This window comes from Malus domestica, chromosome 02 (genome assembly GCF_042453785.1).
Source record: "Malus domestica chromosome 02, GDT2T_hap1".
Lineage (NCBI taxonomy): Eukaryota > Viridiplantae > Streptophyta > Magnoliopsida > Rosales > Rosaceae > Malus > Malus domestica.
Genome location: NC_091662.1, coordinates 33,797,065 through 33,811,425, shown reverse-complemented (window position 1 = coordinate 33,811,425; position 14,361 = coordinate 33,797,065). Strand labels below are relative to the sequence as shown.

Below are 14,361 nucleotides of genomic sequence, written 5' to 3'. Positions count from 1 at the left end.
TATTTTACGTTTTGCTTCAATACTGCCTGGTATTGGAAGCTGCGCAATTTAGAGGCTCCTGAGCCTTTGGATTGTTATTAAAATCCAATCCACGGCTGTCCAATTTTTTCCCCAACACTTTTCATAGCAAACCAAACTGTCGTGTAAAATTCCTAAACAAAACCCATGAATTTGTAATGTCTTAGATTAGTATATATTATCGATTGTAATTATTTTAGTTTAAGTTTATATCTTATATTCTCGATCACAAAAATAAAAAACGTTTCAGAGACATTTACTCAAGTAAGTTCGTCATGCATATGCATAATGCATTCATGTAGATAAGTCTTACTTGGTATTTCACTTGATTTAATTTTGGGCTTAACGTTAAATGGTTGTATTAATTTCGAAGCAGCCCAATTTATCTTTTAGTTACCGTGTTGTCTAGGATGTTAGTTAACACCTAACCTGATAATTTAGCATGTTTATCAAGCTAATCGACATTATATTACCACTTAGTACTATGATCTAGTGGTATTTCTCTTCACTTATAAGTGAGAGAGATCTTAGATTCGATTCTCGCCAAATGAGAGCTTGAACCACATTATTGCTAACCCATTGTGAGGTTAAGCCCACCCATTCTCCCTTATCGTTTGTTAAAAAAATTAAAATTTGACATCATATTTTTGAAAGAAAAATTATTATTTTTTAAATTTATTGAACTACCGTGCATGATGCTTATGAACTCTATTTGTTAAAATTATTCAAGAGAATGATGGATACACATATTTTTTAATCCCTTACATATTTTATTTGTTGATTTTATTTTATTTATACAATTTCATAATAAAGAATAAAAGAAAAATGTGTGAAAAAGTAATAAACAATGTGGTTATAAAAAATAAATAAATAAATAAATAAAAATAAAAAAATGAGGGAGTGTAATAAGATAAAACCCATGTGTGAATATCAGCTTTCGTTTATAAAATTGTATCAATTAAAATATCTCTCCAATAAAGAAAATCTATATATTACCTTACTAATTTTTTTTTTTCCTTCAGAAGAACTCGACCAACCCCTTCCTAAAAGCACACCCAAAGAAATTTTAATATATTTAAATTTGTACGTTTTTCTTTTAGCCACTTAATATTAGGATTTATTAGTATTCTTTTTCACTTGTAAGTGAGAGGTTTTAGATTCGATTCTCGCCAAAGACGAATTTGAACCACATTATTGTTAGCCCATTGTAAGGCTAAGCGTACCCCTCCTCCTTAGTGTAAATAATATCGTTTGTTCAAAATTTATTTTTTTAATTTTAATCACCTTTTTTTTTCCTGAGCTTTAACAAGAAATCAATTATGAGAATGTACCTTGCGATATTCGTAACTGATTGTTTTTCAAAAATAACACCATTTATTCATTCTACATGATCGAATTAGTATCTTGCAAAGTTTGAGAAGAAGGTGCTTGACGGCCGCATTAGTGTCGTGTCACTTCCACTCAAAGGCTAAAGAGAGATCAAGTAGCAAAGTGCGAAGACAAAACTGCCTACTAGTATATATGTGTGTCTAGTTGATGAGCTTTATATTTATGTACTCATTTCTCTTAATGTTTGTGCTAAATTGGGAGCCCAAGGATTTTTCCAGTGGTGGATTTTGCCTTATTAAATCCTACATCCTATGTGCACATTTTATTTATCTTTTTTTATTGCATATGTTTAGGATAATTTGATATGTATTGTGAATGTTGAATTAATTTGAAATTTCAATTAGATTTTTAAGTTGGAACCTATTCACCCCCCCTCAAGTTAAACTAGTATCCATCCTAGGAATTTCACAAACAAATCTCCAAATTTCATTGCTTTCCAGGCTTATTCCTAGATATGGCATTTTCGTCTTAGACTCAGTTCGCACCATTTTCTTCCGTTCCGTCAAATAGTCCTTTTAAGTAAAGGGTAGCAGAGATATTTCATTTTTGACATAACTCTTTGCGGGTATTTATCATTAATAGCCAAAATTTGGCTCTTAATTTCAAAACTGCCAGTTTTTTTACAAAATTCAAAAATAGCAGAAAGTTAACTTGAAGTTTTGAACAATCACAAACATCCTTATTATTTAACATAAAAGGTATTTGTCGATTTACTCCTTAAACTTGTATAAAGGAGTCAATTTCCTCTTGAACTTTAATTTTATCCGATTAATTAGTCAATTTATCCCCTGAACTTTAACTTTAGCCGACTACCTCCCTAAAATTTTATAAATAGCCAATTTTCCCCTGAACTTTAACTTTAGCCGATTACCCCCCTCCTCAAATTTTATAAATAGCCAATTCCCCCCTAGCATTAAATTTTAAAATTTTCAAATCAATTTTCATCCATCCAATTTTTCTTTCTTTTTGCCCTCATACAGTTGTCATGTGTTGTCCGTGTGATCAAAATGAATAAAAAATTGGATTTTTTTTTTAAATCTAATGTCAGGGAGAAATTGGCTATTTATAAAAGTTCAAGGAGTAATCAGCTAAAATTTAAGTTGAAGGAGAAAATTGGCTAATTGTAAAAGTTCATAGGATAATCGGCTGAAATTAATATTCAGGGAGAAAATTGATAGCTCCATACAAGTTTATAAGAGGTGGGGTTGGTCTGAGGATGATGTTCTCTCTGCTCTCAGACGGTACCCCTACTGTATGAATAAGTCGGAGACAAAAATAGCGTCAGTAATGGATTTTTTAGTGAACAAGATGGGATGGCCGCAGAGATCAATTGTCAAACACCCGACTGTCATGGGTCTCAGTATGGAGAGTAGAATTATACCAAGGTGTTCGGTCGTGAAAGTTTTGGAGTTGAAAGGATTGATAAAGGAAATTGAAAATGTGAGTTTGAGTTCGTTGTTGGCACCTGTGGAGAAATGCTTCTTGGATAAGTTTGTGTTCAGATATATAGATGAAGTACCTCAATTGTTAAGCGTGTATGAAGGAAAAGTGGAAATCCAGGATGTATGATGTTGGTAGGTGTTGTAAGCTGAAATAGAAAGGAACGAAGTTACCCGAAAAAATGTAAAAGCCTTGAGTGGTGAATGATTTTTGGGATGAGTCGCGGACTAAGTCGCTCTCTTTAAGACGTTTCGCGGCTCTGCCCAAAGTGTGCAAGCAGTTCACAAACACCACGTCGTCCCCAGGATAAAACAACCCAGAACCTTCTTCTTCTGATAAAGTTCTTCCTTGCACAATGGAAGAACCTTCGAACTCACACCCTCTCAATATGTTGCTTTTCAAAACTATATATATCAGAAAATATATGTATATATATATTTTTTTCTTTTTTTCATTGTACCCAAGGACTGCTATATATACTAGAGAGAAAAAGACGTTGAGAATTTGAGAGATTAACGAGGGCTTGAAAGTAGGACAAAACGGAAAAACCACAACATAAAGTAATCGCATAGAAAAAGGGCAAAACGGTTTGAATATATATAAAGTTCTGATGATTTTCTATGTATATGGGCTGTTTTACATGTTATATAAATATTAGTCAAAACGTTTGAATATTTATTAGCATAAATATTTAGTCAAAACGTAAAGCAAAATCAAAGTGAAAAGCACGAAACAGTTTGAATATGCTTAATAACATGATCATCTTCTCTATATAGAAAAGGAATCCCACGTTTTATATTTAAGAGGAGATAACTCCTTATCTAATTGATAAGGCCAAAATAAATTAGCTGTTATGTATATAATATTGGTAATTAAGCAAAACATAAATATATTTAAATATTTAAATAAAAACATATTTGTTCCAACAGTAGGAGATGCAGTACTGGTCATTGTCATTGGTAGCAGCTAGCTTTTGGCCCAGTGTTGTAAGTTCGTTCGTTAACTACTGTTTTACTTATGCCAACACTCTTCATATTTCTGTAGAAATAAATTCAGCTGTTAGTCTTGGCCAAAGAAAAACGAATACTTGTTTGTTTTGTGTTTGCATTCTGCGGCATAGCTGCTTTAGCTGTTTAGCTCTGCTAACCTAGTAATTTTCTTCCACAAACAGCTAGCCAGCCTTGGTTTCAGCGGCAATGGCTGCATAAACTATCACTATCATTGTCTTTGTGTTAGCCTTGTTAGCGTTCAGTTTATGTAATGCTTACTTATTGAAAAACGAAAATGAAGCTTTGACAAGATGTGTTATACTGATTTGTTAGAGTTGTAATGCAGAGTGGAGGAGTTTGGATTTGAGATAATGATTCAAATTATGAATAAGACTACAAATAATATCTTGGAAAATGACCTCAAGCCACAATACTTGTGATTGGCTTCACTAGTTGACTTTGAAGTGTTTCTGGTGCCATCACAATCTACATATAGGCTGGCCAAGGTGCTGCAGGAAAGTGAACAAGGAAGAGAGCAAGAAATTTTGCCTTACAAACACCACTAGAAGTTAGAACCAAGTGGAAGAAAGTAGATGGCGGGCAGGTCCGTTAAAAGTTCATGTTTATTTTCTGGATTACTGGTTGGAATAGGACTTCTAAAGCTAGAGATAGTTCATCAAACTAAACATTGAGTCGTCCATAGTTTGAATGGCGAAATTGTGTTTCCATGCCTGAATTAAAGTTACTGGAGGAAGGAAAAAGTGGTTTTGGGCCACACTGTTTAGTTGTGTTAAATTTGATGCATATTCGAATTATATATTTCCTTGGAATTCCATAGGAAGATAAGGACTGCAATGCAAAAGTAGTTTAGATTAGCAGAGAAATGAAGTAGCCTCAGGCGTGCCGCTTGTATGACCCGGAGTCCAGACTCCAAGTGCATTGCTCCTTATAACCATTTTGACTTCTAAATCTATTGTTTTCTTTTTTATTGTGAACATGTCTTCGATTATTACCAGTTCTTTCATCTAGCTGCGGATTACGTTGATAAGGATGTGTTAGTTTTGAATCCGATATATAATAGCTTAGAGCAGCCAGTGATCCGAGAGCATTTTCCAAAGTATTTTAAGAGAAGAAAAACCAGTTTTGTACCCGTTTGTTTTTAGAGAAAATTTAGTTTTTTATCTTTGGTTTTTCCTAGAAATCAATTATGGATGTGCCTTGTGATTTTCGTAATTGATTGATTTAAAAAATCATTTCATTTCATACATTATGCGTGATCGCATTAGTATCTTGCAAAGTTAAAAAGGTGATTGATGGTCTTGTATGTGTTGTGCCACTTCCACTTGAGACTGAAGGGAGATCTGGAGGGATCGAATGGCAAAAGCATGGAGACAGAACTGCCTACTAGTTGAGTGTCTAGTAAGTTACTAATTGTTGCGATAGTCGGACAAGAAGCTTGAGCCACTACAATTGATGCAATGGTCGGGCAGCAAGTGGTGGTCCTAGCTGGGCAGCATCCTTTTTCTCATCCTTTCTGGGACCATCCCGCAATGCCTGGGAAGGTCGAGTAACACTAATTGTGGAGTTAGTTCTCAATTAGTCATGCGCGGAGGGAGAGAACGGTGCAATTGGCCCAGACCAAATCTCATCTCCTATCCCAAAGGGCTTCACAGTCCGGGAGTTCCTTCTACCTGACCTGCTTATTGGGTATTTTAGGGCTTATGTGATATTCTACCCAAAAATTTTGGTTGTTCTTAAAAATAATTTTCAAATAACATCACTTAAAAACAATTTTTTTAAAAATCTCAAAATTTCTTTGGCTGAATTTTTAAAAATAATTTTTTTTTAGTTTGAATTCAAACTTTCTTGAACAAAAATTGGAGGAGAGAAAAAATTGGGAAAGAGAAAAAAGAGAGAAAATAGTTGGCGAGGAGAGAGAAAGACATGGAGAGGACGAGGAGGATAGGGAGAGAGCAAAAAATTATGGTGAGAATGGGAGGAGTGAGAAGAAAGAGAGTGTGATGAGAGAGAGAGAGAGAAGACAAAGACTGAGGAGAGAGAAAACAATGTGTGATGTGGGGAGAGAAGAAAGAGAGGGTTAGGAAGGAGTAAAAGAAGATGTTGAGGAAGAGAGTAGAAAAACTCTAAAAACTCACTTTTTGTATTTTTAAGAAATAGTATATGTTTTTAAGTTAATTTAGAATCTAATTTTTAAAAAGAGTTAATTCAAAGCCTAAAACTCAAAAAATGTTTTTGAGTTAAAAAAGTTAAACTCAAATAGGATACTAAATAAGCCCTTAATTTGCAAAATCAGATTATGAGATTTGAAAGAAAAAATGAAGAGCAAATTGAAGAAAAATGATGGGGAAAACAAATGATGAAGGAAAGAAATGTAAATTTGAATCCTTGCAACTTCTGCGTTTGAATAGACAATTGCCCCTCTATTTTGTTGTGGGGGTATTTAAGTCTATTCGTAACAAATATGGTTGGAATTATAACCAAAATGATGCGCTTCAAGAACCGCAGGTTCGGAGCTTGATCCTCTTGGAGGCTGAAATCGCACCTTCTCGGGACAGCACACATGAGTTTATGAGGTAATTGACTGTGAAATCGTGGTTGGTTTCCGTCTGAGGTGAAATATCTGCAAAGTGGTAGATTTTGAAGACGAAATTGTCTGCAGATATTTCACGTCTGAAATCTCGAAGCCAACCACGATTTCACAGTCAATTACCTCATAAACTCACGTACGCTGTCCCGAGAAGTGTGATTTCAGCCTCCAAGAGGGTCAAGCTGCGGTCCCCAGAGAGAGCAGACTCCTTTTTGTACTTTCTCAGAAACCATGGATTCTCTGTAAGCCAGATCTCGAATCTTGTCGGGAGTCGCTCAGAACCAATATTGAGGTTTAAGAGAATCAGGTATGTCCCAATCATGCATTTCTCTGTTGATGCTTCAGAGTCCCGGCGTTTTTATGCTAAAGCCTAAAGATCTTGGTCAACTTGTGGATGCGATTAAGCAAATCGGTTTTAATATGCTGAAATTAATGTCGGTAGAGACACAATAAGAGCATTGTGTGGTAACAATAGGTCCATATGTAATCGAAATCGCCAAGTTTATAAGAGGTGGGGTTGGTCTGAGGATGATGTTCTCTCTGCTCTCAGGCGGCACCCACGCTGTATGACTGTTGGAAAAGAAGATAATGCTTGGCACTGGGGACTTTTTAGTGAAAAAATGGGATGGCTTGGCCGTCGGTAATGATTGGCAATGGCGTTCAGTTGTTAAAGTTTTGTTGCTGAAAGGGCTGATGCAGATTGAAAATGTGAGTTTGCTTTCTGTGTTGGTGCTGTCAGACAAGTTCTTCTTGGAAAGGTTCGTGGCCAGATTCATAGATGAAGCACCTCCGTTATTGAGTGTGTATCAAGGAAGGGTTGAAGTCCAGGATGATGATGTTCGTACGTAGTTTAAAAGGGTTAGATAACAATTGATGTGTATGCAGTCAGTGGTGGCATCTAGCTTTTTGCTCAGTATTTTAAGAGGTTGGATATTTATAACAATTTATATTTCTCCATAAATGAATTCAGTTGTTGGTTCAATATTCTAAAAATGTTTGTTTTTCTAAGAGCGTGTATTAGCTTCAGATAACCACATGCTTTTGTAGATAGAAAATATGGACGTGCGCATCTTTATTAATTTGCATAGGATGATTGGCATCAGCAGATCGGTCTTACACATATGTCGTTCCTATACCTTACTGCTAGGGACTGCAGTGAACCCGTTTACCAGTAACTTTTGCACTTAGCACGTAGGCATAGGCACGGCGTGGTATGCTATTATTGAATACCAGAGTTATGTATTTCCTTATTCACGATATAGCTAACTTCCGCCATGCAGACTTATGGCTTACCGGACAAGTTTCCGCTTTCAACGACATAGTGTTGAATTAGTCTATAGGTATGTATATTCATTGATTTTCAAGCTTGATGATCTAAACTGATTCTGATATTTCATATGAGCTGCATTCTGGAATCGCGCAAGTCTCAGATTGTTGTAAATCGTGATCTGGTAGGCTTCGGCACAAGGCACTGGCCAAGGACACGACAAGATGCAGTGCACTGCATTCTGCAGAAAGTGAGATATAGTAACGGTGTTCATTTTTGTGCTATTTTTCTGTCTTCCTTTTCCTTTTAGATGACCAGGTTTGAGCTGTTCACTTGTTGCACTTGCAATTTTGTATCATTTCTCGAAACCCGTGTTCATCGCGCTCTGCGACACCCGAAAAAACTGTAATTTCAGGGTAAAAAAAGAGAGCTATAAGTTGGCCATTTGCTATTGCTATAAGGGCTGCTCGCCTTTATATGGCTTGGGAAGGTATCAGTCATTCCTTCAGCTCTGTATAGATGAAGTAGATACAGAAGTTGTTTGTTGATACCTTTCTTATTACATCCAACTCCATCAATATGATCTGGTCTTGTTATGCTCGCTTCGATATATTGATTGTTGTAAGTGTTATTCTTTTGATGAAAAGCAAATTTCGGTGCCCGCGTAGAAGTGCTTCTCGGTGAGCTTTGGTAGAATGTTCGCGTATGCTGCTTCTCTTGTCCCTGTTCTGCTCTATCCGGGTGTAGTTGTTGGTTTTATGTGAGCAATATGTGATAATTTATATATGCTAATAAATAATAAATGCAATAGAAACTAACAGAATATAAACTAGAATATGAATTATAAAACAGACAACTTGAAGATCGAGGCTTGCGTACCGCAATGTCCTTGAAACAGAAATTTCGTCCCTACTCTGTGCTTGTAGTTCTACGGACGTCTGTTCCACCAGAATTCAACGATCTAAGTCAGAAATTCCAGCACCGGAAAATAGACTTCTGGCGAATATTAATGTGGTTCTCTCAGTAAGGATGTTTAAGATTGCAGGAGGAGATTTATGATTTTTCTATATTGTAAATGCCATGCAGATGGATGTATATATAATGTGATTGTACCTGTTCGCAACAGGTATAAGGAAGGGATGCAACTGTTGGGAGACATCTGCTGAAATGGGTGTTTTTGTTTCTGCGTTTTCACACTTCAGACTTCATCTGAAAAGATGAGTCTGTTGGAAAAAATAAATAATTAATTAATTTAAATTCGAAATTAAAAATACTTAATTAATTCCGAAAATAATTAATTTATTTAATTATTAGAGCCCCAAGGCCCATCTTTTGACAATTAAATATATATTAATTATAATTAATTATATATTAATTACCAAATAATTAATACACCCCAAAGCCCAGCCCCAAGGGTGAGCCCAATTTTAGTCTCCAGACCTATTACTCCAATTACTTTCTTTAAAGGACAAAGCCTTACAAAGTGATAAACTCTTTTGAGAATGGCCAATGTGGGACAAGAAAATTTCTACTCAAACTTCCAACAGTAGTATCATTGTGTCATTGTGATTCCCTTGTGTTAGCTTTCTTTGTGAGACCATAAGGATCGAGGGTGCAATTTATGTAACGCTTGTGTTATTTTGAAAAAACAAAACTGAGTCTTTCATAAAATTTGTAATGCAGATTCATTAGAGCTTGATGCAGACTCTGAATGCATCCGATTGCTTCTGCACGTAGTGCTGTGACGAGAGGGATAGTGCAACCGTTACATGTTAGAATCTGTCCACGGATATATGGGAATGGATTAGGAGGTGGTTTCTTGGCTTTTCTTTTATTGAGAAGGAAAAGAAATAATCAACATGTGCCCGTACCAAAGACGGAGATAGAAATCTAGGATATTTTGGACGGATGAGAATCCTCTCCGGATCTTCTTTGTGAGGATCCTGGAGATACTCACATCTTATTCGTTCATCGTACATCATGTGGTCAGCTTTCGTTAGGTATTGTTTGTATTTAATTTTAAATAAAAAAATTCAAAATGATTATGGTTGCACGATGTATGGTAATGGATAAGATGTGAAAATCATTAGGATTCTCACAAAGAGAATTCAATTGAGATCCAAATCCATTTTGGACAGGCTACCTTCATTTGTGAGCTGCTAAAAAAGAATAAGCCCATCCCAATACTTAGACAATCATGTCGTTCACATAGACCCTCATTTTTCTTGTGAGATGTGATGAGTCGATATTATGTTATATATTTTATCCTATTCTTAGTCATAATTTATTGGTTATTTCGGTGAGATTTTGATACTTTGAATTATGTTTCTAATGTAAGACATTCAACTTCCTCTTGAGCATAAAGTAATTAAATGGACAAATTTTGGAGTGATTTCAATTGGAGGATGTTCGTGAGCCTTTCAAGATGATTGTATCAAAGTTTTAAATTTTTTTCTACTGAGCCGTTTGACCATGGCAATGAAATTAAGGCCTAACGCGTAGCTTTCCCAAATTAACGTTTTTGAACGTTTTGAATATTTTGGAGGTCAAAATGACATATTTTGAGGAAGATTCCTTCTGAGGATTTGTAGGGACATCTTCAAAAGATACCTTTTGGGTCCAAATCGGAGTTGATTTGGTTGGTCCAAAGTCTAATTTTCTGAGAAGTCCAAATTTCAGTTTAAATATGAAACCTTTATTTGCTAGTTTATTATTTTATTATGTTTTCTAGTTTTATTCTAAGGCCTTTTAGGTTTTATTTTGTAGTAGTATAAATAAAATATTTAGCCATTAGGGTTTTAAAAAGAGAGAGACGCATCAATTTGGAGAACTTTTGTATTTTTCTTTAAAGGTGTATTCTATCATTTTTCTATTTCAATAAAATTCCTTTTGCTTTATGGTTGTGCGTGACTAAATCTTTGTTTGCTAGGGCAAGGCCATGAGCCTTAACAGGAATATGTAGTCTTTATTCAACTGCTTATGATATTATGCATGTATACTTTGAATTATTTAATCACTATGTTTAAACTGTCTCTATGTTTTAATGCTTAGCTACCATTAGGATGTTTAGATAAATAATTGGATGCAATTTGATCAGAATATCACCGGAGGATTGAGTATTGCTTCTTGTGGTTAATAATTGTAATTTCACCTAAGGCGTATATCACGCTCTTAGGGGTTGCATGGTTTTCAAAGGGTTTTCACAAAAGTTAATGAGTCTTGCATGTTCATATTTGATATGAATATCACAGACGGGTTGTTGTTCGATATACGTTCTTGCTTGAATATCACGAGGAGAATATGCATTAGGAAAACCTAACCTTCAAAGTTGCATATGTAATTCATAAGTAATTGGTAAAACTACAAAGAATTGTTAAGGTGACGGCGGAACCCTAGGCTTTTACAATTTGGTTTTCAAAAAAAATTCTTTTCCTTTTCTTTGATATTGCATATTTTCTAATCTTTTTAATTAATTTGGTTTTTAATATTTTAGGTTATAAAATCAACCTTTTTCATAACCTTGCTTGAGCTACTATACTACGATTACCTTATTCTCTTGCAAGCATTTTTAAATATTTTTATCTCTACTTTTATAGGTAAAAATCCTATCAAGTTGTAACCAACCACATCGAACAGTGGCCACACTTATTTATATACTATAAAGATCAATCATTATCATAATTTTGTTGGTCAACAGTTGATCATTTAGGTCCATTTGGTAATGTCTTGCAAAACAATTTTTGGAAAATCTGTTTTGTAAAATGAAAACCATAAATAGGAATTTTGATTTTTATGATTTGAGAATGCTTTAGACAGTTAATTTGGTAATGAAAAATAGTGAAAATGTGTCTAGTACCAATATCTAAAAGTCAATATATATAAATTTGTGTGTGATAGTAATGGTGGTCATGTTGTTGGTAACAATGGTGGTTGGAGTGGTGGTAGTGGTGAAGGTAATGGGGTAGAGATGGTGAAGATGGTGGAGTGGTGTTGGGAATTGTGAAGGTAATGGATTGAAGAATGTATTGATGGTGGTGGTGGTGGCGGTGGTAGTGGCAGCTGTAGCAGTGAAACAATATAAGTGGTGATGGTCGTGGTGGTTGGTGATGGCGATGTAAAATATGGTAATGGTGGCAGTAGACGGTCATGGCAAGATGATGGTTGTGTTGTTGATTATGGTGATGGTGAGATGGTGGAGGTTGTTGTGGCATGGTGATGGCAATGGATGTAACGACCTGTCCCAAAAAATTACATTTTTTATAATTTTAAAATGTGAAATTATGAAAATGCCCTTCGAGGTAAATGTGTTGACTTTTGTTTACCATCTTGTCGTGTCATATAAGATCCATTTTCTTGGCGTGTACTCATCGCTATGAACACATGAGCGCAAACGGAACGTAATTTGAAGTTATAACGAAGAAGTTATTAATGAACGAAGTAGAAGACAAAATGGTCATTTGACTATCATCTAGAAGGTTCTAGATTGCTGGAGCATTACTCTGATGAGCCACGTGTGTGGCTGTGATGAAAAAGAAAGAAGGGAAAAGAGAGAGATAGACGGACAAAAGAAAAAAAGAAAGGAGAGTGGGCGGCTAATTAGAAGAAGAAAAGGGAGAGAAAAGCTGGGAGGAATGCCTAATCAGGGAGAGAGAGAGAAAGTAGTGAACCAATGAGAAAAGAAAGAAGGGAGGGAAGGGAGAGAGAAGAGAAACACCAGATCTTCTTGACCCGACACCTGACCCTATTCTTGCAATTGATTTCCAACGCCTTTCACGATGTTTCTTTGGCGAATCACAAGGAACCACCACCACCAAATAACTAGGCGTCATCCTAGCTTCCATCCCACCCAAGTTTGATGGTTTTTGGTTACGATTTCACGACGAACACCCACATCGGCTCCGAGGGCACCCACGGCAGCGATCTGCCGTATCTGCGACTTATGTCGTTGATCACTACCATCAATCAACTTCTCTCAACCCCAAGAACTAAACCCAAACTGAGATCGAGGCGTTAGAAGTTATTTTTCCATCGAATCGACAATCACCCATTTCTAAGGTTTTCAGCGGTTCGTGGTAATTTCAAGCCACTTCCCAGCTGAGTTAGATTTCAACCCAGGTATGAAAGTTGTTCCTCTAATTATGATCTTCATTCCTGTAAAATTTGGAAATTTTTTGAGGTTGTTGAATTTTCTGGTGAGTCAAGGCGGCCGACTGCCACACACAGCGGCGCGTGCAACGACACGTGGGGGAAACCCGAGGTCCTTTCTTAGGTTTTTCGACATGCCGAATCCGAATCTGTCATCCGTTTTCCCAAATTCTGACGTTTTAGTAGAGTTTTACTAAATAGTCTCTATGCGTGTTTAGGTGCATTGGTGGAAGTGATCTCATCCTCGTGAGTTCGAGCAGCTCTCGGGCGATAAAATAACTATGAGTGGACCCTTTCTTAACTTATATGTTTTCTATAAAATATTAGCCTAGCATGCATTTTATATTTCATGATTGAATATGTTTTACCTTATGCTTTATGGATTTATATATTTATGTGGTTTTTGAAATATTTATGATTTATTTAAATAACTTTTACGAAATAATTATGATTTATCAGATTTACATATTACTAAAGGTCGGGAATTTCTATGGATTCGCGCATATGTTTTATTGTGGATTCATGAATGTGATTTATCATGTATTTATGAGATGTGGTTTTGAGTTTGTGAGCTCCGGAATGATACGAGTTTTAAGGTATGCTTTCGGTATTTATCTAGTGGGTTATCATACAACATATCCACACAACACAGGTATGTAGATGTCTATGGTCATAGGACACAGTTGAGGATATTTGTGATGTTATATATTTCTTCTCCGGTGTAACCTGGAGTCGTACGGCTTCACCTTCTGGTGATGGGGCCTACCATGTTTCTTGACTGTCATAACCCAGTGTCGTACAACTTCACCTTCGGGTGATGGACAGGTACTTATGTGATACCCCTAACTTCACTAGCCGGGGCTAGTGTCGGTGTGTGATGTTATATATTTCTTCTCCGGCGTAACTCGGAGTCGTATAGCTTCACCTTTAGGTGATGGGGCCTACCATATTTCTTCACTGGCATAACCTAGTGTCGTACAGTTTCATTTTCGAGTGATGGACATGTACTACCTTCGGGCGACTATAATTTCTGAGCACTGGTTTTATATACATGTCTTACGAATGTTCTATATGGCATGCTAGGGTTTGTCATAAAACCTATATGTAGTATTATATATGTGTTTTCAAAACAGGGGGTTATTATGTTCAGAAATAAAATGTCTTCCTATTATTAGTATTATTATTACAAACTTTGGTCCACTCACCTTTCTGTTTTTGCGCCCCCTCAGGAGTTAGGATCGAGGCACATGATACCGCGTCCGGGCATTCTCACTTAGGCATCTTCAAGTCTTCTCAGTGTATGAGTCATTCATTTATTTGTACCTTATATTATAATTCTTTCACATTATTCTTAAGTTGTTGTATGCTCTGAACACGATTCTGCTTTGGTTTAATTTGTTCTAATTACATATTTTATCTGTATGCATGTTTAAAATGGCTTCGTCACCCTCGAATGTCGGCCAACACGTGCCCATCCTGATATTTAGGGAATATCGGGATTGGGC

The 14,361-nt window shown here is 36.0% G+C and overlaps 1 long non-coding RNA gene across 1 annotated transcript; it reads left to right on the top strand.

Moving 5' to 3' along the window:
* Positions 1–2,593: 2,593 nt before the first annotated feature.
* On the top strand, positions 2,594–4,824 carry LOC103411167 (uncharacterized). Its single transcript, XR_011574150.1, has 3 exons — positions 2,594–2,985; positions 3,780–3,833; positions 4,183–4,824. It is a non-coding gene; the product is annotated as an uncharacterized lncRNA (long non-coding RNA).
* Positions 4,825–14,361: the final 9,537 nt, after the last annotated feature.